At 44.1% G+C, this 23,972-nt stretch overlaps 2 long non-coding RNA genes and 1 pseudogene across 4 annotated transcripts in view; 1 reads left to right on the top strand and 2 right to left on the bottom strand.

Moving 5' to 3' along the window:
• Positions 1–10,100, bottom strand: part of LOC137633948 (uncharacterized) — a 238,936-nt gene extending 228,836 nt beyond the window's left edge. The window contains exon 1 of the long non-coding RNA XR_011042377.1: positions 9,829–10,100. This is a non-coding gene — a long non-coding RNA (uncharacterized lncRNA). The remainder of the gene's footprint in view (positions 1–9,828) is intronic.
• The window catches only part of LOC137633413 (uncharacterized), a 326,557-nt gene that overhangs the window by 253,622 nt on the left and 48,963 nt on the right, over positions 1–23,972 (bottom strand). The gene's annotated exons all lie outside the window — the stretch shown is intronic.
• Positions 17,793–17,939, top strand: LOC137634055 (5.8S ribosomal RNA; annotated as a pseudogene).

Here is a 23,972-nt window from a genome sequence, read left to right on the forward strand (position 1 = left end):
GTGGTACTAAAACCACTGCGCCCCGGAAGGAGCGCAGTCGGTGTTAAAGTTTTTAGAAGATTCACTGGGAGAGATAGGGAAATCTTCCTCTAATGGTTCCAATCCCGGGGTAATGCGTCCATGGCATGAGCCCGAGGGTCCAGGATTGGGGTCACATAACAAGGAAGTTTGTGATTGATCTGAGATGTGAATAGATCTACCTGGATGCCTGGAACGAACCTGAGTATCCACCAGAGTGAAATTCTGACTCCAGGGAACTCGTCCTGGATAGTGAGCCCGTTCTCACATCCTGGCCTCCCGCTAGGTGAGGTGCTGACAGGGACCAGTTCTTTTCTGTTGCCCAGGCGAAGAAAGTGACCAGGATCTGATTCAGGTTGGGTGACTTGGATCCTCCCCTGTTTCCGTAGTGTACCTCGTCTGTGCTGTCTGACACTACTCTGATGTGGGTCGACCTCGGAGGAGTCTCTCTCTTCAGGGTCAAGAACACTGCCATGGCTTCGAGAACATTGATATGGGACTGTTTCATGGCTAGTGACCAAGAACCTGAAACATCTGATGTTCGGAGAAATCCCCCCAACCACTTAGAGACACGGCTGAATGGAATGTCACTTGTGGAGGTGGGAATTGTAGAGGAACCGCTTTGGAGAGGTTCTTCGGTTCTGACCATGGGCGTAGTCTCATTTTCCCGACAGAGGGGATCTTCGAGACCTTGTCTTCTTATAGGTACTGTAGCTCTCTTTCTCCAAAATCGATTGATGTCTTGAGTTTGGCCTTTATTAGGAGATCTGTTACTGAAGTGAATTGGGAAAGGCCGAGGATACTTTCTAGGCTCTTTGGACACCTGTTTGTGTTTGAGAAATTCTTGATCTTGGAACCTATTCCTCTTACTTTTGGAAGGGAGAGACAACGTGTGCTTCGAAAGGTCCCACTGAATGGCTAACCATTCTAAGTGGCCTGATGGTCGCAGGCGAAACTTATGGAGATTGACCCGAAATCACAGGTTGTCGAGCGATCGAAGAAATTCCTTCGTAGCTCTGTTACCTTCTATGGCCGGCCGGGCCCAAATGAGCCAACCGGCTAGATAAGCAATGATCTGTATCTCTTGGTTCCTGAGTTGTTCTAACACTGCCTCTCCCAGTTTCGTGAATATCCTGGGATCAATGTTGAGGCCGAAGGGCATGTCTTGAACACAAAGGCTTTCTTGCTTAGGTGGAAACCCAGATAAGAAGAGAAGTTTCGAGCTATAGGCGCAAGCTAATAGCGGTCGGTAAGATCGACAGAGGTGGTGACGGTCCCACGGGGAAGTAAGTTCCATACCTAAGAGATAGTCGTTTGATTGCTTTTTCTTGAGTAACCCTGTGGGGTACTCTTTCAGGACGGGAGTGTATTTCTGGGAGAAGGTCACTGGCGGAGGAGGAGGACCTTGAGGCCATTTTCATCTCAAACCGTTAGAGACTATGCTATGATCCCACAGACCGAGTCCAATGGTCACGAAAGTGGTAAAGTCTTCCCTCTACCAGGACCACCGCGTTGTGAGGGAGTGAATCTAGGTCCTTCCCTTCTCCGAGCCCCCTTTTTCCTAGGTCCGCCTTGATGTCGGGACTGTCTTCTACTCCTGTAGCTTCCTCTCTGGTGTCCATGAAAGGAGCCTGAGGGTTCGGATCTAGGGCTGCATGCAGGCAAAACATCCCAACGGAGTTGGGCTGTGTACCTGGGGAATCAGTGAGGTAGACCACCTGATGATGGGGGGTCAGATACAAAATCGTCGAACCAGAGGAAGGCTGTGATGACGAGTGGGAAACCGACTATCAATTCCTGTCTGATAGAGGTCTCAGACAGAACGTACTTCCCACAACTGACCCGATCAGACCAACAAACGTGTAGGTCGAACTGGAAGGGCAGAGCCTGGAATTATCGTACCCCCCAGGCTGACAACATCCTGGTCCAGACAGATCGGGCCTGCCCTTTAGGAAATAATACCGTTACCTTCGGTACCTTGTCTAAGCTAACCAAGGCAATCTCTTTCAATCGAACGAATCCGTTGAATGGGAATTCTAGTACCTGGGAGTAAAATCTAGGTCCCCCAGAGGGAGGACGTCTATGCCCTCGAGATTTATGGTACCACCTATATCCGAGTTCCTGAACGGCACTGACTCACCACCATACCTTAGAGCTCGTCATAGCCCCTTGGATTTCCTTAGAATGTGTTGCTTTTAGCCGGCACAGTTTATGCAGGGTAACATGAACATTAGGATCCTTTAATGGTCCTAGGTCGGTGACGTAGGTAATTGCAAAGCTGAAGGCTCAAAACTCATCCCCACATACCTGCCCGTCCATGGGGTCATTGTCCAACCTTAGAGAGGACACTCCGAGGAGATAGGGACCTCTAGATGGAGCATTCCTTCCCAACTTCGATACCCAAGGGTGGAGAGCCTCTCTTTGCAGGCCAGAGAGAATCATCATCATCCTGATGGGAACCATGCAGGCGAACCTTCTGTAACACAAAGGGGACATAAGTCTGGATGTTCCTTGAACTTTGGTTAGCGATCCTATTCACAGGCTGGGATCAGCTGTATACTCTTAAAAAGCTATTTTAAAGACAAGTTATTTAATGTATTATCTTCTGGGGTATAGTGCGACACTTGTATTCATGAAATGTGACACTGTTGGCGCATTCGCCACTGGGTGGAAATTTATTTCTATATGAACACTATGTTGTATGGATATTTATCCATATCTAGACATAGTTAGAATTGACTATGCATAAATATAGGCATAATTAATGTATTTCTATTTGAACACTATGTTGTATGGATATTTAGCCATATTTAGACAGTTAGGATTGAATATGCATAAATATAGGCATAATTAATTTAATTCTATTTGAACACGATGTTGTATGGATATTTATCCATATTTATACATAGTTAGAATTAAATACATGCATAAATATAGGCATAATTAATTTAATTCTATTTGAACACGATGTTGTATGGATATTTATCCATATTTATACATAGTTAGAATTAAATACATGCATAAATATAGGCATAATTGATTTAATTCTATTTGAACACGATGTTGTATGGATATTTATCCATATTTATACATAGTTAGAATTAAATACATGCATAAATATAGGCATAGTTACGTTCATAAATAATTTTTTTTTTAACCTTCCCTTTAAAGGTAAAACAAAAGATTGGCCACCCGTGTTCTGAGTGATCTCCGACTGTACCGGATCTCCGGTAACCATCCCCGGTACAAACAATGGTCCGTCATAGTGACAACGTGAACCAGAGGAAATCTAATATTAACCTCAATGCTGACCGCCTGTACGATATCCGGTTAAGCCGGAGATTCGATGAAAAAGAATCGTAATGACGATATTGTGATTATTCATGAAAAAGGGTTCATACCCTGATTCTGATCGTCTGATTGATCTCAGTTTGTACCGGAGAACCAGTGACAAAGGTCCGGCAACGTGAAAACGTGATCCTCACCGGTACGATAACATTCTCTAAAACTGAATGTCTGTGTTATCTCCAGTGAAGCCGAATATTCGATGAAAAAGGGACCGTAATAATGAGACTGTGAAATCCTCATCGGTATCACATTGTTAACTCCGGTTCTGGACGTCTGCTTGATCTCTGTTTGTATGGGAGATCCGGTAGCAAAGGCTAGTCCCCGTGAGATCGTGACCGTCACCGGTACGATAACATTAACCTCAATGAATGTTTGAGTTATCTCCGGCGAAGCCGGAGATTCGATGAAAAAAGGGGCCGGAAAGGTGTAATTGAGATCAAACATGACAAAGGTTCGTGTGCAAAAAGGTCTCAGCCGGAGTCTGAGTGCCGGATTTCACCGTTGCACTCCAAATATCTGGCTAGTTCTCACCCAATGAGTATCCATTATAACGGCGTATAACTCAAGGCGGAGCTAAACATAACTCAAGGCGGAGCTAAACATAACTCAAGGCGGAGCTAAGGGTGTCGGTGTAAATCGAACCCAATTAATGACTCATACACCAACGTTCCTACTAATAGTGTTAGCTATATTAACAGTAACCACATCAATAAAACGTGTATAACATTAAACGTACTATCATCAACTCTGATAATAAGAGGAGGCCTGAATAACTCGTGAACGTATAAAAACGGAGAACGGGAAAATCACCTCCCTTACTCGAGCTAATAAACGAGTACCCTATGTTCTCACTCTCAAGGTTACATAATAAAAGCTAACATCACACAATAATGTAAGGAAAGTAAAATAAAACTGATTGTTTTTATTTTATTTGTATTTTTTCCTTTTTCTTTTTCATTTTTAGTCATTGTAATAACCAAAAACGAAGAATAACGACAACGTAACCAATAAATAAGGATATAGTCTAAATCGAGCCTTCCTGGGGCGAGTACAAACTAACAGACTAAATCGCAAACGTTTAAATCGCTATTCGGCCAAAACCATTGTTGGCACTATAATATCCAAATGTTTGTATATTTGTAATTTACCTAATGTCTGTTAATGACATAAGGATAAATAACTTAAAGCAATCTGCCGACCTGCGAGGGTCGGGGAAGCAGTGACATGCCCTTAAAATAAATATAAACACCAGCCTTAGCTAAAGGCAAGGCAAATATAAGTGTTAAGTGTATGGGCGACCTCCGGTGAAGCCGGAGCGTAATGAGATGTCCTGAATAATGCCGACTTAGCCAAAGGCAAGGCAAATATAAGTGTGAAGTGTATGGGCGACCTCCGGTGACGCCGGAGGATAATGAGATACCCTGAATAATTCAATTGTGGCTAATAATTCAATTGTGAAGATATAAAAGCCAAGCCGCAGCTAAAGGCTAAGGCTTAGATCATAGCAAAGCGTATTTACAAACTCCGGTGATGCCGGAGGGAGAAGAAAGGTCCTGAACAATTATTGTGAATAAAAACACAATTGTAATAACAATGGCTATTGCGGATATGGCCGTGGCCTGAGACCGCAGTAAGGGCCACCGGAGGGTCGTATCTAAACAATATGAAGCCCGTCCCATGTAGTAAACAATATATAAATATAACAATAGAACGAAAGTCATTGAGAATCCCTCAAGCCGGAGTAGAACTCAAGGCGGAGTGGAAAACGTTCATAAACTACTCCCGAGCCGTAACGGGGAGAGGACGAACACGGACCAAAATAACGCTAACAATTGAAAAGTCACGAAAAATAAATAACTCGTAAGTTATCATCCACCCCGAGGGGGAGAGGTGAGGGAGGGAGAACCCGTTGAACGCACAAAACGGAAAACGGGAAATCCGCTCAACCACCAGAGCAAAGAAAGAAAACGAGAAAAAGGGGTAACTCGTGACTGCGAACAGAAAACGGGGACCCCAATATCTCGCTCTCTTAAACACAAAAACAGGACTAAAAATCACACAACACTATTATAAACGTATAAAATAAAAATGTACATCCATATAACACTACGATCGAAGAATAGCATCTGCTAAAACTTTAAATAAATAGCACAGTCGAGTGACAACCGCCTCGGAGGGGCGGGCACTAAACAAATACAAAGCTAAATCGCTATCTCGTTCGTAGGCTGGACTTACTAGCAAAAAGTACCATGAGCATAAATACACAAAAAAATAAAAATAAAAATAACGGTTCTAAAGGCATAAGGCCAGGGACTTAACCAAGAACCTAAGTGACAGAGTACTAAACGGGCAGACAAAGATAAATTCCCAACAAGTGAACAAACAATGGCCGCCATGAAAGGCCAGAGGAATAATAAAACAGACTATACTGGATATAAAACTAAAGCCCGGTACAATAAAATACTGTCAAAACAAACTATGGTACTTAACATTGGAATGTGTGAAGATGAAGCTTCGGACATGACAAAATAAATCCATGATAGATAAAAAAGACCGAGAGCACAACAACACAAATCAACACTAGTATTCCAAAAAGAAGGATGTAGTTCAGATGGCGCTCGCGTCGTGGCGTGGGTGGTGTGGCGCTGGAGGTTGGCAAGGGCCTTTGTATCGGCCCATCCCTTTGACGAAGGAATTAACTAAATGGAAGACAACCTGTGAATAGTGGATTTCACGCGCCTTTGCTTTATACACGACACCCTAAAGGTGCTCGCGCGAGGGTTGTAACCTCAGCATTCCATGCTTTTATCTTTCTCTGGTATAATTGGAAGGTTTTATCAGAAAAGGTATATAAGAAGGACACACTTTTCACCCGGCGCCACAGATCGACCCAGAAATTAGGTTTTGATGCTTTCCCCACTACAGGCGCACCTGATAATTCTGTTTCATGTGGAACCTCCATCAAATCAGGCAAAGATATAGCCTGAGAGAGGTTAGAATTATCCTTTGTAGTGGGGGACAAAGGTTTACTAGAGGTGAGAAAGGTCTTACGTGATATTCTTGCCTTATCCTCTAGAATTCTATCAGAAGATGGCAAATTTCTTTTCTGGGGAATAGAGGCAGTATTAGGTGGGCTGGATGTCTCCTGCCTCATTTTTTCTCCGGATTTCAATACTTTTGCATAACTTGCTGATTTACTCAATAGTCTCTTGGCATGCCCCACACTTATGTGTTCAATACTGGATTTATTGAGAGCAGCCTCTTCTAATTTATATTGCTGGCAGTTCCTATCCGTAGATTTGTGATTCAAATTGCAGTTTATACAATTGGCCTCTAGTGTACAGTCTCCATGGTAAACATTAAAGCATGTACTACACATTTTATCATTCTTACATACTTTAGATGGATGCCCATATCTATAGCAATTAAAACATTGCAGCGGCTTCTGCTTAAAAGTTCGCACTTTAATTCGTTCATTCTCTATGTAAATGTGGAAAGGCACATCAGCATCCTGGAAAGTCAGGATAATCATTGACGTTCCAGGGACTTTATGCACTTTCCACACAGTTAAAGGACACATGGCCAATATCTCCTCTTCTGTGAATTCATATAAGTCTCTATTAAAAACTACTCCCCTTCCATAACTGAAGTTTAGATGGGGTTTCACATCCAGCTTTATGTCTTCGTTATCTGTATTTAAATTGGAAAGTATAACCGATTGAGTTTCTGATTTGGCACTTATTAGGAAACTCTTCTTTCCAAACCGAGATATATCTCCTGGTGCGATAGTACCTACTTTCTTTTGAAGAAATTTACATATTTTGAAATAATTTCCAGTACTCCCTTTTGATTGAGCAATAAGCCACTTTGGTGGTTTTGGCTTTCTCTGGGAAGGTACAACTACCTCTATACTTTTATCAATCCAATCTGCAGGCCTATATACATCCAGATTCTTGGGTACCCGATCGCAAAGAGCACCCTTGAAATTCAAATTACTGATTTTAATATTTATGATATCATTGATAGCTTTGAATGCTTCATCATGGTTATCAAATGATATCCATGAATCCCATTTGTCACCTTCAAGCCTCATCCTAATTTCCCTGATGTGACCATAACATTGAAATAATTTATATAGAACATCGTAATTGGTTTCAATGGGTATCTGAGTGATGTGAAGGATTGGCAAATTCTCCATGTCACCCAAATTACTTTGTTTTTGAACATAAGTAGCATGGTCCTTTAGAGTTTCCGGGTCGTCAACAGAGGGGTTAGTTTTAGGAGTAGAAGCAAGCAGGGTTATCCACCTCTTATCAGAGGATTTCAGTCCTCCTATCCCATGTGGCCCAACACGAGAAGAGGCTTCAGCGGGGACCAGTCCTCTATTAGAGAGGGGCTGCCTCTCTTAAGGTGGGCGTACACTGGTCAGTGGGGGTAGTTAGCCCCTCCCACCGACGACTCCAATGCCTAGCGTCACCCATTACCCGCAAATATGGGTGACTTAAAACCGGATCATTGGAGCCCGACTCTTAACAGACTTAGTCTGCACCCAATGGGGTCTGCCAGAGGGTGATGGCGTCTAAATTTGTACAGGTTGAGATGGCATGACATCCATCCCACCCTGCGCCAAATCCAAAGCAGCAGTCAAAACCTAAGTCGTACAAGCTAAAGTCGTCAACAAGTTCATGCCCAAGAGGAAAAGATGGGAGAAAATAAGAAGTAATCAAAGGAACGGAGGGAAAGTGCTGACTAATTTAGTTGGATCAACAGTTGGGCACCGAGGTCCAGTGGGGAAGTAGTTCCCATTGTTCATTAGAGCCCAACTGCTAGTCCCTAAGCCCCCCATCCTCATCAAGGCTTCAGCATCTGGGGGAGACTGAGTCGAAGATTTGGCATGGATGAGATAACTGTTCTTCCCAAAACGAGATATATCTCCAGGTGCTATGGTTCCTACTTTTTTTTGGATAAACTTACATATCTTAAAATAATTCCCTATTATCCCTTTAGATTCAGCTAAGAGCCACATTGGTGGTTTGGGTTTTCTCTGTGAAGGCATGCGTACATTTCTATCTTTTTCAAACCAATCAGCAGGTTTGTACACATCCAATTCCTTTGGGACCTTATCACAAAGAGCTCCCATGATGTTCAATTCGTTAATTTTGATACTACTAATATTACTTATGGCATTAAACGCCTCATCGTGACTTTCAAAACATATCCAAGAGTCCCATTTTTCATCTCCAAGTCGCATCCTTATTTCCTTTATCAATCCATAGCACTCAAATGCTCTATATATATCATCATAATTTGTCTCTAAAGGGATTTGGGAAACATGAAGGAATCGTAGTTTCCCTGTGTTACCCAAATTGCTAGATTTTTTAACATCAGTAGAGCGGTCCTTTTTAGTTCGAAGGTCGTCAACAGAGTTTTCCTTAATTACAGTAGCAGAAGTCGTCAACAGTGCCAGGGGAGAGTCAGCAAATCCAGGGGATGGGGAGTCAGTATTTGAAGGGTCCATATTTAAGGGTGGGATTTTTAGGTTTTTTGTTGTTGTTTTGTTGGGGTACCTGCTTGAGAATTATAAGAAAGTATCATACGTTGGAAAGGAAATTTGTATTCTCCACTATCGGCACAATGAAAGTATACTTCCCCGATGGTCCACTCCATACCCTACCCGAAGGATAGCATCAAAACAGATATAGAGGCACAGGTGTAAGCTAAACCCGCCTGTTAGGACTGAGACCAAAGTAATATGGAATCATCCTCCCCATATCTGTAATGATGGGCTTCCGGCCAAAAGCCAAGAGTCCCACCTTAAGGATTGGATCCCCCTGGATTCCGATGACCCAACCCTTGAGAGTAGTTCCGCCAAAAAGGTCCAAACCATCTTTGGGATGGCTGAGATCATCCAATACTCTCATATATAGCTTTGAATGCGAATACCTCCCAACCGTGATCCCTTCTCCCATTCATCTAAGCAGGCAGTAATAACGAATGTGGAAATATCCACGCCATTTAAATAAAATAGAAAAAAAAATAGATAAATAAATAAATGAACAAATACAATAAATAAATATTATATATATATATATATATATATATATAATATATATATATATATATATATATATATATATATATATATATATATATATATATATATATATATATATATATGCATACATCTACATATACAGGTATATATAACTAAGAAAAATAATAATCATAGAGATAGGACAGCAAGATGAAAGAAAGTTGATAAAATTAAGAGAAGGTCGAAGTAATATTAAGCAGAAGAAAAAGATGAAAGAGAGAAATTTAGATTCGAACTGGTCGTTGATCAAGAACGAAAGTTAGAGGATCGAAGGCGATCAGATACCGCCCTAGTTCTAACCCTAAACGATGCTGACTAGCAATTCGCCGTCGTTATTCCCATGACGGGGCAAGACGCCCCCGGGAAACCTCAAGTCTTTAAGTTCCGGGGGTAGTATGGTTGCAAAACTGAAACTTAAAGGAATTGACGGAAGGGCACCACCAGGAGTGGAGCCTGCGGCTTAATTTGACTCAACACGGGAAACCTCACCAGGCCCGGACACCAGAAGGATTGATAGATTAAGAGCTCTTTCTCGATTTGGTGGGTGGTGGTGCATAGCCGTTCTTAGTTGGTGGAGTGATTTGTCTGGTTAATTCCGGTAATGAACGAGAGACTGGCCTACTAAATAGTGGACGGGCGTTTTGGTATTATTATTAAAAGAAGGAGTTTTACCAGCCCAATGAGTCAAGCTTGACTCTCACAGGGCTGGCCCGAAAAAAATCGGGATATAAAGAATTATAAGATTATCAAAAATTCAATTGATAAGGAAAAAAATAAATAAATGAAAAAAAAGAATTATATATATGTATATACAGTATATACTTATAATCTTTAAACATTCTAAATATGGGTGAATAGATGGATGAGTAGATATATATATATATGAAATCTGAGTGATAAAAATAATTAACTATATATTAAATCTATGTAATTTAAAATGAATTAGTAAAAAACTTAGGTAAAAATTTAGATTTTATCAATAATACGTGAATTCCTTAAAAAGGTTAAAATTCTAGAAGCAGAAAAATTACTTGATTCAGTTAAAATGTCAGAAAAAGTTTTCTGACCAAAACATATCTCTCTCTCTCGCTGAAAAACTTTACAAACCGAAAATATATGTTTAATAGATAAAAAAGTATCACACTCACTGCACATTGGAACCGTGCCGTGAGGTGTACTCATTAAAAATTCATGGGTTAATCTCGAGTGTCCAATTCGTAATCTGGTTAAAATTACTTCTGTTCTCTTGTTCTTTTGTGTCGAGGAATCCCAAGGAGCAACCTTCGGTTTAATTTGCCTTAATTTATTATTTTCTGGCACATTATTCCAATTATTCTGCCATTTTTCCAATATGAAATGCCTTAATAATGTAATCAAATCTCCAACTGGGAGGTTAATGTTTTGTTGTGGTAATTTAATGGCTTCTTTAGCAGCAGCATCCGCCTTTTCATTACCAACAACTCCAACATGAGCCGGTATCCAGCATAACTCGGCACTTACACACTGAGAAGATAATTTACTTATAAGGTCTTTAATTCTTAGGATCAAGTGGTTCCTATGAGTATAGTTTTTAAGGGCCACTATGGCACTTTGAGAATCTGAATAGATGACAAATTTAAAATTCTTCCTATCTTCAATGGTTTTAATCATATTGATTGCTTGTAAAATGGCATATAACTCTGATGTAAATACTGATGATTCTTTTGGCAACGATAATTGTTGTGTTCCATCTAAAGATACAGCAGCACATCCAGTACCCATTGGGGATTTAGAACCATCAGTATATATTGCATAGTGAGGACCTTTTCTCTGAATAGGTTCTATGGTAATTTGCTTGTGGTGACTCGGAGTATAAGTGAATTTTTTTGATAAATAAAACAGATGAGAACAGATTCTTGTCCTTGTCATAATCCAAGGTGGGGGAAATAAAGATGGTTGGATAAGATTCACTTTAACGTTTGTTGATTGTAACAGTCTGTTTGCCCTAATTGGGAATGGTGGTTCATGGTTGTTTATAAATATGTCCCTCTCATTAAAAAGCTTTTTTGTTGGAGAATTAGTGGATAAAATTTTCAATGCACTCCGCATTGTTACAAAATCCCGATGCAAAGACAATGGGGGTTCTCCAATTTCACATAAAACTGAGAGATTTGGGGATGATCTAAATGCTCCGCTACAAATTCTCAGGCCTCGACTGTGTATTGGATCTAAAGATTTCAAAGTTGCTTCTGATCCTGAACCATAAATTGGGCTACCATAATCAATTCTTGATAATACTAATGCTTTATACATCATTAGTAAAGTTGATCTCCTTGCACCCCAGGTTGTGTGAGATAATTTCCTCATTAAATTAAGAGCACTGTTACATTTGGATTTGATGTATGATACATGTGCTTTCCAATTCAAATGGGTGTCAAAAATTAGTCCCAAAAACTTTACCTTATCTTGAAATTGGATTTGTACGTTGCCCAATGTTAGATTGATATCTTGGTTCTGCTTCCATCTACTATTTTTATAAAACATTATGACTTGAGTTTTTTCTGCCGAAAGTCTAAAACCAACAGATGCGGTCCACTCTAGTATTTTTCTAGTGGCACTATTTAGAATCCTTTGTAAATGACGCAAGCTATTGGAGGAATAGTAAATTGCAAAGTCATCTACATATAGACTACTTTGCACTCCTTGTGGCATTTGATTAACAATGTCGTTAATTGCCAATGCAAAAAGAGTCCCGCTTAAAACACTGCCTTGCGGTACACCACTGTCAAGATTAAAAGATTCGGAGTAAATGTTATCAATACGAGTTTGAAACGTTCTTCCACCAATAAAATTTCTAATAAAAATAGGAAGGTGTCCTCGAAAACCATTCTGATGTTGTATCATATGCCTTTTGAATATCAAAAAATATGGCTATTGTGATCTGTTTTCGTTCAAAGCCTCTACGTATATAATTTTCTAAGTGTGAAAGTGAATCCAAAGAAGATCGTTCTGATTGTGAGCCAAATTGAGAAGTTGATAGAATATTATTGCGACGTAAACACCAATTTAGTCTATAATTTACCATTTTTTCCAGTAATTTACATATGCAACTGGTTAATGAAATTGGTCTGTAATTGTTTGGATTACTTGGATCTTTCCCTGCCTTTACTATTGATATTACTATTGCATGTTTCCATGCCTTTGGAAATAGGTGTTTGGTCCAAAGATGATTGTAAAAATCCAATAGATATGCTTTAGCTAAAGGGGCTAGATTTCTAATCATATCAAAATTTATCTTATCTTTACCCGGGGCTGTTGACCTACAATTAGATAAGGCAAATTCCAACTCCTCTTCAGTGAATCTTTTATTGTAATATATATCCTCCATAGTATCAAAGTTCAATGGTGTTGCTTCTTCTCTTCTTTTAATGGCTCGAAAGTGGGCATCTAAATTATCAATGCTGCTTATATTTTCAATATTATGGCCGATAATATTAGAGATTGTCTGAGTATCATGTATTAACGAGCCGTTATGCATTAATGCGTGTCTCGCTGGTTTGCTGTAAGAGCCATTAATCTTCCTAAACTTCTGCCACACCTTCTGCACAGAAGTATTATCCGATATGCTTGACACGTATTTTTGCCATGAAATTATCTTACCTTTAATTACTTCCTTTCTGAATTTAGCAGAAACCCTATTAAAATATGGTTTCAACACACTAATTTCTATTGCTATGTCAACCAGTTTGTTTATTTTATTCCCTAACATTAGGGGACCAGTGCTCAAATGTTTGAATCTTTTATTTAGGGTTTCTAATTTTCTTCCAACTGCATGCTTTTCGTTTATCAGCTGAGTTAATGTCTCTGACCACCATGGGACTGAATGTTTTAACTGTCGGGTGCCAGTCAGAGGTATCGATTTATCAGCCGCTTGTGTGATAAAATTCACAACGTCATTTGTTTTATCATGATCTTGGGAGTAATCAAAGGGAGGCACTTGCTTAGTGTAAAACTTGAACTTATCCCAGTCAGCTCTATCTGTATTATATCGTTGAATCGAAGAAGTTGGTGTATGTCCTAATATGGTAATCAAAATAGGAAAATGATCACTGGTAAACAGGTCGTCTAAGACATTCCATTCGAACCTATCAACAATATTATTGGAACACAGAGTTAAATCTATTGACGAATAGGTTCCATGAGCTTTTGAATAGTAAGTGCTACTCTCTGACTCATTTAATATACAGAGGTTATGATCATTCATCATCTGTTCAACCTTTGAACCATTTATGTCAACATCAACACAATTGGTGTCCCATATGGAGTTATGGGAGTTGAAGTCTCCTAGTAATAGTATATCCTCTTGCATATTTGGGAGTACTTTAGGTAGATTTTGTATATCATAGTTGAAAGAAGGTTGATTGTACATATTATAGATATTAAAGGTGTTGTTATTTAGATGTAATCTAACTCCAGATAATTGAAATTCTGATGTGTTGAATATTGAAGCATCATAAGTTACTTTATTATGAACATATACTGCAGTCCCTAAAGTATTGGGAGAAGGGATTGAGCGAGATGCTAAATTGTAGTTTCCTATTGAAGGAACAGTATCATTAGTATGTTGTAAGCATATTGTAATAGGGTTATAATTTTTCAATAGTCTTTGGATTTCCCCTAAATGTAAACGGGTTTTAAGACCATTAATATTCCACTGAATTATGTAAGGATTGAACGTTACGGCAAAGAAGATAAATTTCCACTGGGTAAGGCATTATTTCTGCTTATTCTGTTGGAGACGGGTTTCTGCTTGACTACGCTAGTTGTAGTTTTTGAATCAAGATTTGGTTCCTTGGGTATGGCTCCCTGGGTTTTACCCTTGCTTGTATTAGCTTCCTGAGTGTCATTTGGATTAAGGTTAAGTTTCTCTATAAATTTTCCCAGTTGGAGGGTGCCTGTTGCACGTTTCTTTATTAGATGGTCAACACACATACAACCAGCATTGTGGCTTTCTAATTTGCCATACTGGTTTTTGTTTTTGTTCTTAGTAAAATTATCTATTATATTATTCATCTTATGTACATTTAGATTTTTAGGGTCATTGAATTCTGCCATGAAGCAATCATTACAACCACATGAAACTTTGTGTGTTGTATTTTCTGCCATTGTTTTACGTGAAAGCATTAGTTTTCCAGTCATACCTAGAACTGGAGAAGGGCTTATTTCTTTAATGGGTGCATTATTATTCGACTTGCTTTCACTTCCTTGAGGGTCATTGGGATTCCTATGGACTTCAACGTTTATCACTTGTTTAGTGATGTGGTTATTGACTGTGTTAGGTTCGGGTCCAAAGGTTGGGAGTTCTAGTAATTTTTCGATATCCATTTCAATTGCATCTGGTATAAATTCTATATTATTTGTTTTTTTGGGTTTGGGTGGTGTTGTATCTTCAATTACTCTTTTCTTGCTTAAGCATTTTGATTTATGGGGCTCGATATCAACCATCTCTATTTCTCCTATGTTTTCTATAGCCTTGCTGGCACTGTCTGTGGCAAGTGTGTTGAAACGGTTTTGCAGTGGAATACGGTCTTCTTGCTTTAAGGGACCATTTTGGCCTACTTTGTTATTTGTTTTTTTTTTGTTTATTCTACTGCTATTATTGTTTTCCAGAATAGCTGGAACTGGGTGAAAGTTCTGTGGCTTGCTGGAATTATTGGAAATCTTGTCGGGCCTTGAGGGATTTGTTGATGAAGAAGGTGAAATCTCAGGATATTTAGATCCAGCAGTAACTGTGGGGTAAGTATTCCTTGAATTATTATTTAACTTTACGGGACTGGACAAAACTCTGGCATATGTTGGATTAGAACCATTAAGTTTTTTCCTTGCTGCGCCAAAAGTTATATGCTCATTATTGGCAGTCTCAATTATTGATTGCTCCAGTTTGTACTGAGGACACAGTTTAGAATTGGGAGAGTGAGCTCCCTCACAATGGAAACAAAACTTTTCATGAGTAAAATCGGCGGAGGTATCATGGAATTCGTTGGGATCATGAAATTCGGAACAAATATAAAATCTTTTCTTATTAGTACACTTTACATTAATGTGGCCATACTCGTAACACTTATAACATTGCATTGGTCGTGGGTGGAATTTCTTGACCGGAATGTTTAAGTGTCTGATCTTGATGTAATCTGGTTGGTAATGTGATGAAAAGATTAAACAAATTGCATTATTATTCCCTTTTAGTTTTTTAGCTTTAAGAACGGTAGCTGGGCATCTTTTCAGTATATCTTCATCAGAAAATTCACTTAGATCCCTACTATAAATAATTCCTCTTGCGTGGTTGTAAGAGTGGTGAGGAGAGACTCTCTGGATTATATCTGACGAGGAAGCTTTAAAATTATTCAATAATACAGCTTGAGATTCGTTACCTGCTTTAATAAGCAGACAACGGCCATAGCGTGTTAAATTTCCCTGAGGAATACAGCCTACCTTTTTTTCAATACATTCATACCCCTTCATCAGATTATTACATCCCTCCTTGTATGAAGCAACATACCAGACTGGTTCTGGTACTATTCTGGTATTTTCCAGAACTTCTTCATGCAAGGCAGAGCATTTGGGTATAAAGTCATATTCCGAGTCTAAAACATTTTTATACTATGCAATTTCACTCGACAAGAAAGGTCAGAAACTTTACCATTTCTTATTTCATGAAAAGCATTTGTAGCTTGTAATGTGTTACTAAAAGTGACATAAGCCTCAAATTCTTGTTTATCTTTGGAGAGCTGCAGTTTCATTCTTGTTATATCTCCAAACTTTTTCAGAACATCAAATAATTCTTCATAATTCCCATTGCGAGTAATTCCCTCACAATATAGGACCCTTAAATATTCATTTAAACTGCCAGAGTTTTTATTTCTCTGGCATAAGGGGGAAGTTGGAATAAAAGGTTCCAGAGTAATAACACTGGATGAATGCGAGTCCATCGAGTGAACTATTTCCCAGGAAGAGTCAGCCAGAGAGGAAGCGGATTGGTCGTCAACGGGTTTCGGTGGGTTCGCCATAATGACGAGAAGATTAATTTCGTCTGGATATTCCCCCCACCCACCAAGGAGCCACACTTAGAGGACGGGTTCATCCCTACAATTAGGGCCGCCCTAGATGAAATATCCAGAGATACACCCCGCCCTCAGCACTTGAGGCGTCATGACGGCCGTCAACGTCAGACCCAGCACTGAGGGAAAGGTTTGACATAAAACTTTCCCCTCGCTCGGTCACGTCAGGTACTCGAGTTCTTTTGAGATGGCATGCCGTCCATCCCACCTGCCTCAAATCCAAAGAGGCAGCCAAACCATAATCAAACATAAGCCAAAGTCAATAACAAGTTCATTTCCAAGAGTTGGAGATGGGAGAAAAAAGGAAAAAACAAAAGGAAAAGAGAAAGTGCTGACTAATTTAGTAGGATCAACAGCTTGGCACTAAGGACCAGTGGGGAACGGGCATTTTGGTGCATGGGCCCCGTTTGACACAGTCTTCTTAGAGGGATGAGCAGCGAGTATAGCTGCAGGAGATTGAGCAATAATAGGTCTGTGATGCCCTTAGATGTCCTGGGCCGCACGAGCGCTACACTGAATGGGTTGGCGGGTTGTCCTTCTCCATGAGGAGCGGGAAATCGCGTGAAAACCATTCGTGATAGGGATTGGGGCTTGCAATTGTTTCCCATGAACGAGGAATTCCCAGTAAGCGCAAGTCATCAGCTTGCATTAAGTTCCTGCCCTTTGTACACACCGCCCGTCGCTACTACCGATTGAATGATTTAGTGAGGCCTTCGGACTGGAGGTCTTGGACTGGGGCGGCAGGTTTCTCCCAGCAATGGGGTTCCGCCGACTCGCCTGGACGGGCCAGAAAGATGTCCAAACTTGATCATTTAGAGGAAGTAAAAGTCGTAACAAGGTTTCCGTAGGTGAACCTGCGGAAGGATCATTACTGATGGATGGCTCGGCTGTGCTGCCCTGGGGTGCACAGAGCCAGATGGAGAGCTAGTGTGGGGCTCTAGAGGTGGTTTTTGGTGGAGGGGCAGTCAGTACAAAGACGTCTCGAGGGCTGCGGAGCCACAGTCGTCCGCGTCGCCAGGGAGGAGGAAGAGGCGGCGATGCGGTGCGGCACGCTTTAGGCGGGGTTACGCCGCTGGCCGGAGACGACGTCGAGTACTACTGTCCCTGTAGTGATGGTCGGAGAGAGAGAGAAGCACGGCCATCGGAGGAGGGCCCGCCGCGCTGGCATGTCCGTGGCGGGCCGTGATGGAAGTCACGCTTACCCCATGTTTTTGTATTATATTTCCAATTTGAATAACTTCTAATGGTGGATCGCTCGGCTCCTGGGTCGATGAAGACCGCAGCAAAATGCGTGTCGGCATGTGAATCGCAAGATTATGAGATGCATCGACCAGTTGAACGCACATTTTGGCGAGGGCACTGACCAGTGGCGCCGAGTGTGAGGCCCCCGGAGAGAAGGGGGCCGGTCGCGCCGCTGGAAGGGGCGGCCGCGGCTACCGTGAGCCGTGGCGAGATGGGGATGTCGGGCCGGCGCCCACTATTTTTGTGGGCTGGCGGTCCCATTCCTTCTAGTGTGAAATGTCGCCGTGTCCCTGGACTGGGACCCACTGCTGCTGTCCGGCTGGCTGCTCCCAGCTGGCGGCGGCGGCGGCACAGTGGAATGGTATCTGGGACTACAGTGGACGATCCTGCTCTCAGGTGAAGAGAAGCAGAAGCAATCCAGGGTGCCTATCCTGAGTGCCTAATCAGCGTTCGGGTCTTGTCCCGGGCCATGTTTCGTGGCTTCGTGAGAAGGAAGCAGCATCTGTTTGAGTGCCAGGCTCGTGGCCAGCTCCTCCTGCCATCTGTGTCTGTGCGAGAGCAGAAGATAGAAGGACGACGGGCCGGGGCCGCTGGTGCACTCGGGCGGGTGACGAGACTGGCCTCATCCAGAGAGAGCGAGAGCAGTGGGTCGAAGAGAATCATTTTCTTTCGAGCGCTGCTGGGAGGGACCCCGTCCATTGGTGCGAGGGAGGAAGGAAGGAAGGAAGGAAGGAAGGAACGAAGGTGAGCTGTTGTCCGGAGGACGAAGCGGGAGAGAGAGAGAGCGCCTATTGATGAACGGTGCTGCCCTTGGGAGAGAGGGTGCCGTCGACACGGAGAAGCAAGCAGGTGGTGCAGCAGCAGCAGTAGCAGCGAGTAGTAAAGCAGCTACGGCTACCGCCGCCCCTGCGCTGCCCTGGGGAGCGGTCACCGCCGGACGGACGGAGTCCTTGCGAGAGAGGACGACGACGTCGGTCTAGCCGCTCTGCCTGCTGCTGGCTGCAGCAGTCGCCTGCACTCCGAAGAATGAAGGCCGCTCCTCCGCCTCAAAATCCGAGGACGACGCCGCTGGCTGATCCGGATGTCCTGCTCCGTCTGGGCCCTGGAAGACGCAAGTTTTTGAAGACCTCGTCCGCAAGGAGACAACCCGCCAAGTTTAAGCATATTAATAAGCGGAGGAAAAGAAACCAACCGGGATTCCCCGAGTAAGGCCGACTGAAAGGGGACCAGCCCAGCGCATAACCTCGCGGTCCTGTACGGCCGTCAAGGGGTGTTGCGTTTTGGTGCATCCGTACCGCTCGAGCTGCTCACCGCCTAAGTCATTGCTTAAATGCAGCCCCGAGGAGGGTGGTAGGCCCGTGTGGCGGCGCCTGTAAAAAGGTTTTAGGCAGCTTGGGCAGAGGGGTCTTTACCGTAGAGTCGGGTTGCTTAGTACTGCATCCCTAAGTAGGTGGTAAATTCCATCCAAGGCTAAATACTACCACGAGTCCGATATTTGAGAAGTACCGTGAGGGAAAGCTGAAAAGGACTCTGAAGAGAGAGTTCAAGAGGACGTGAAACCATTAGAAGCTAAAACGGGTGGAACCGTGAAGGTCGAAAGAGGGGATTCAGCTGGCGGGGTGCGGGCGGCAACCGCGGTTCAAGTTGCTTTTCAGTGAGAGGACCCGGCGACGCAGTTAGTTGCCACGGCCCCGTGGTTGTCGTGCCGCGGCCTGCGGGCTTATTTCTCCCTCGAGTAGAGTTGGTAGCGACCCGCTGCTTAGGCTCCGAGGGGCGTTTCGGACTGGTAGCCCGCGCAAAGGCGCGATGACCGACGACGGTACTGACCGGGCCCGAGCGGCGGTCACCGCAAGGAGGCCACGGAGAGAAGAATGCGGCCTCTCGCCACCTGAGAGTGATTGGTAATCCACCCGACCCGTCTTGAAACACGGACCAAGGAGTCCAACATGTGCGCGAGTCTAAGGGTGATCTAAACCCGGAGGCGAAATGAAAGTGAGCTCTGCTTAGGGCAGGCCGATCCCCTGTCTGCCGAGGCCTGTCGGGCCAGCTAGGTTGAGAGAATATCCTGGGCTGGTACCGGCGGTGCCTGGCCGGGCGGCCCGCCAGTCTTGCGGCCGGCGGGAGTTGGGGCGCAGGCCGAGGACTTGGCGTAGTGCGGCCCGGGGCACGGGGGTCTCTCGGGCTCCCTCAACCCGTGGTCCGCCGCCAAGTACCTGAGAGTGCAGCCGTTGGGACCCGAAAGATGGTGAACTATGCCTGGCGAGGACGAAGCCAGAGGAAACTCTGATGCAGGTCCGAAGCAGTTCTGACGTGCAAATCGATTGTCAGAGCTGGGTATAGGGGCGAAAGTCTAATCGAACCATCTAGTAGCTGGTTCCCTCCGAAGTTTCCCTCAGGATAGCTGGCATTCGGAGAGGTGAGTTTCATCCGGTAAAACGAATGATCAGAGGCCTTGGTGGTGCAATGCCGTCAACCTATTCTCAAACTTTAAATGCGTGAGACGTGGAGCTTGCTTGAGATGTGAAGCTCTATGATGCAAAGAATCAGAGTGCCTAGTGGGCCACTTTTGGTAAGCAGAACTGGCGCTGTGGGATGAACCAAACGTACGAGTTAAGGGGCCTAAAGGAATGCTAATGTAGACACTACGAAAAGGTGTTGGTTGCTATAGACAGCAGGGCGGTGGCCATGGAAGTTGGAATCCGCTAAGGAGTGTGTAACAACTCACCTGCCGAAGCAACTAGCCATTAAAATGGTATGGCGCTCAAGCATTCTCCCGATACTCGGCCGCCGGGGCACTGTTTTTAGCGCTGAGAGAGGCGCTGTGGAAGCCCCGGCGAGAAGGAGGGTCGCAGCAGTGAGCTTCGAAGGGACTCGCCGTGAGCCGGCCTGGAGCCGCCGCTGGTGCAGATCTTGGTGGTAGTAGCAAATAATCAAGAGAGAGCCTCGTTGGCTGATGTGGAGAAAGGGTTCCATGTCAACATCAGTTGAACTTGGGTGAGTCAGGCCTAAGCCCAAGGATAAAGTTCCTGTGTCCCATGTGATCCCAGGCCTCTAAACGGAGAGAATAATGTTTAGTAGGTCTCCTCTGCTGGCAGCGTGAGCCGGTGGCCATGGGTCCAAGCGAGAGAAAGAAGAAGCGAGACCCGCGCCGCGGCACTCCACCAGCGAGGGACCGACTTGTCATCATCATAGATACGAGCTGAAAGGGATGCAGTGGCGAAAGGGAATACGGTAATGATTTCGTGACCTGTGTTCGGACGAGCCCGGTGTCTGCCTTTGAGGTGGAGGCCGGGTCAAGTGTGTGACGATTCCTGGCAACGGGATCTGGCTTGTGTCCACTGGCGTCTGGTCCGGGGGAGAGTTTTCTTTTCTGTTTTAGTCCCCGTGATCCCCGGAAATCCTATGAAGCGAGAAGGGGGTGATGGTATAGCAAACCACACGGTGGCCGTAGAGCGACACAGTTCTTGTGTCGTCCCGTGCACCAACGCCAGTCCGTGAAAGATGCAAGTGAGGAAGTCACACGGGTACGAGTCCGGGGCGGGTGCGGGTGGCTGGACCTCGTGGTCGGCGCCCCGCTCGCACGTGGTGACCCTGTTTCGACACAGACTGTACCCATCTCCGCATCAGGTCTCCGAGGTTTGGAGCCTCTAGTTGATAGATGAATGTGGGTAAGGGAAATCGGCAATTTTGATCCGTAACTTCGGGACAAGGATTGGCTCTGAGGGTCGGGCCAGTCGGGCCTTTCCGGGAAGCGGGTGCGGGGTGTCTCGGGGGGCAGGACTGGGCGAGGTCTTGTCGGTTGGCTTCGGCTGGCCGGCGGACCGAGCTCGGACCTCGCTGACCGGGTGCCCTTCCGCGGAACGGGCAAGGTTCTGCAAAGTATAATCGCGTCGAGACTTGGGGCGGAGCGCGGCTCTCGGGCCGTGCGAAGCCCAAGACGGAGACGTGTATATATTACTCCGGCTGGCAGCCTAGCGACCAGCTCAGAACTGCCACGGACACGGGGAATCCGACGGTTTAATTAAAACAAAGCATTGCGATGGTTATGGCTGATGATGACGCGATGTGATTTCTGCCCAGTGCTCTGAATGTCAAAGTGAAGAGATTCAACCAAGCGCGGGTAAACGGCGGGAGTAACTATGACTCTCGACCAAGGAGACTCTCCCCCACCGAGCCCAGGCATGAGTGATGAATCTTTATCTTTTAGTGAGAGTGAATGTAACACCTCGGATGAAGATATAATGGCAGAGGAGATAGACTCTCTGAAGGATGAGATATTTGGAAGGAGAGTAGTACCGAATAGTATTAACAGGAACGGGAGGCAACATCAGGAAGGGAGTTTGCCCCGTTCAGTAAGAAGGAGGCGGGAGTTTGCAGTGACACAGAGAGGCTGGGATAAGAACCGCAGCCGTGTCGCTCAGAATGCTATCCTGAAGAAGGATCCTCTAGCTAGCCCCACCTTCCCGCAAGGGACGGTGGACTTCTGGACCTCTCTGTTCGAGAGGCCAAGTCCTGCTAGCACGATCTGCTTTACCCCCACATGTCCAAATGAGCACCATTGTAGAACCGGTTAACATCGATGATGTGAAATGGTGCAAGTCTAAAACAAATCTTTAGACCTCGCCGGGCCCGGACGGCATAAGAGCTGCCGACTTTAGAGCGGAGAATGACGATCTGGTTGTCGACCTGTATAACAAGATCTTGTTGTCCAGGATCGCGACCAGACACTGGGCAAAGGGTAGAACCACCCTTCTGCCCAAAGTAGACGTCCCCCTCGAGGCCGGGGACTTTAGGCCAATTACTGTGACCTCTGTAGTAACCAGGGGGTTGCATAAAATACTAGCTAAGCGTTTAGCTGAGCGCATCCTCTCCTCTGCCCGACAAAAAGGGTTCAAGGCAGAGGAGGGAGTTAGTAGCAACCTCCTGTTGCTGAGGGAACTGATAAAGCAGGCAAAATGCGAGTCAAAGAGCCTCTATGTTGCCTTCATAGACTTCAGAAAGGCCTTTGACTCCATTGGTCATCCAGCCCTGCTGGACACCATGAGAGGGGCTGGGCTCAGTGACGACTCAACTGAGTACCTAAAGAACTTCTATACAAACATCAGCACTAGCGTTGCTGGCAAAGACATGCGAATAACGCGAGGCATAATGCAGGGGGATCCACTGTCACCCTGTTGTTTAATATTGCCCTCGATTATGCTCTCTAAACTCCCTGAGGGTGTAGGTGCCACCCTCAGAGGAGAGACAATTCAGTATCTGGCATTTGCCGACGATATTGTTGTGGTCGCCCGAAACCGTAATGGTCTAGGGTTATCAATCCAGAAGCTTCTCGACCATGCCGGGAAGCTGGGCCTTGAGCCAGGCCTAAGAAAGTGTGCAACAGCGGGAATCGTCGGTGACCGGTCCAAAAAGACCTGGTACGTTGATTGATTGATTGATTGAAAGTTTTCTGGCATCCTGACATCTAAGGTCATTGACGCCGATACCATTTACTGTATATGAAAATTAAAAGAGAATTCGATTAAAACCATAAAAATTAAGAAGTCATTAAAATAGTTAAATAGTTTTCAGAAGACCTGCTTCTGAAATAAATCTAAAAATTCCGCTCGCATAGTAAGACACATCATGTCCAAGAATCTTGGCAAGGATAAACCTGCCATCCTCACCTCGAGCCTCAAACAGATATCTATTTCTTAAGTTAGTAAAATTAGGGCATTCGGTCAACAAATGCCTCACTGTTAAAGGTACTAAGCAGTCCTCGCAATACGGTTGGTGTTGGCCCTTCAGCAGAAACTCGTGTGTCAACCGTGTGTGACCAATACGGAGACGACAAAGAGTCGTCTCCCATTTTCGGGGAATCATGTTATACCTCCAAGGTGATATGATATTTGTTACTTCCCTCATTTTATTGCCATCTTGACTGTCCCAGTGCTGTTGCCATTTATCACAAACCAATTTCTTGATGTAAGGTAGGAGATCGTTACATGGAATGGGATACCTCCTTGGTAGCAACTCGGATGCCGCATTCTTCGCCAGTAAATCTGCCTTCTCATTCCCAGACACACCTACATGTGCTGGAACCCAACAAAATCGAACAGTTATACCTTTCCGTCCAATAATAAAAAGCCATTCTAAAATCTTTAAAACTAGAGGGTTACTAGAATTAAAAACTT

This window comes from Palaemon carinicauda, chromosome 43 (genome assembly GCF_036898095.1).
Source record: "Palaemon carinicauda isolate YSFRI2023 chromosome 43, ASM3689809v2, whole genome shotgun sequence".
NCBI classification, from domain to species: Eukaryota; Metazoa; Arthropoda; class Malacostraca; order Decapoda; family Palaemonidae; genus Palaemon; species Palaemon carinicauda.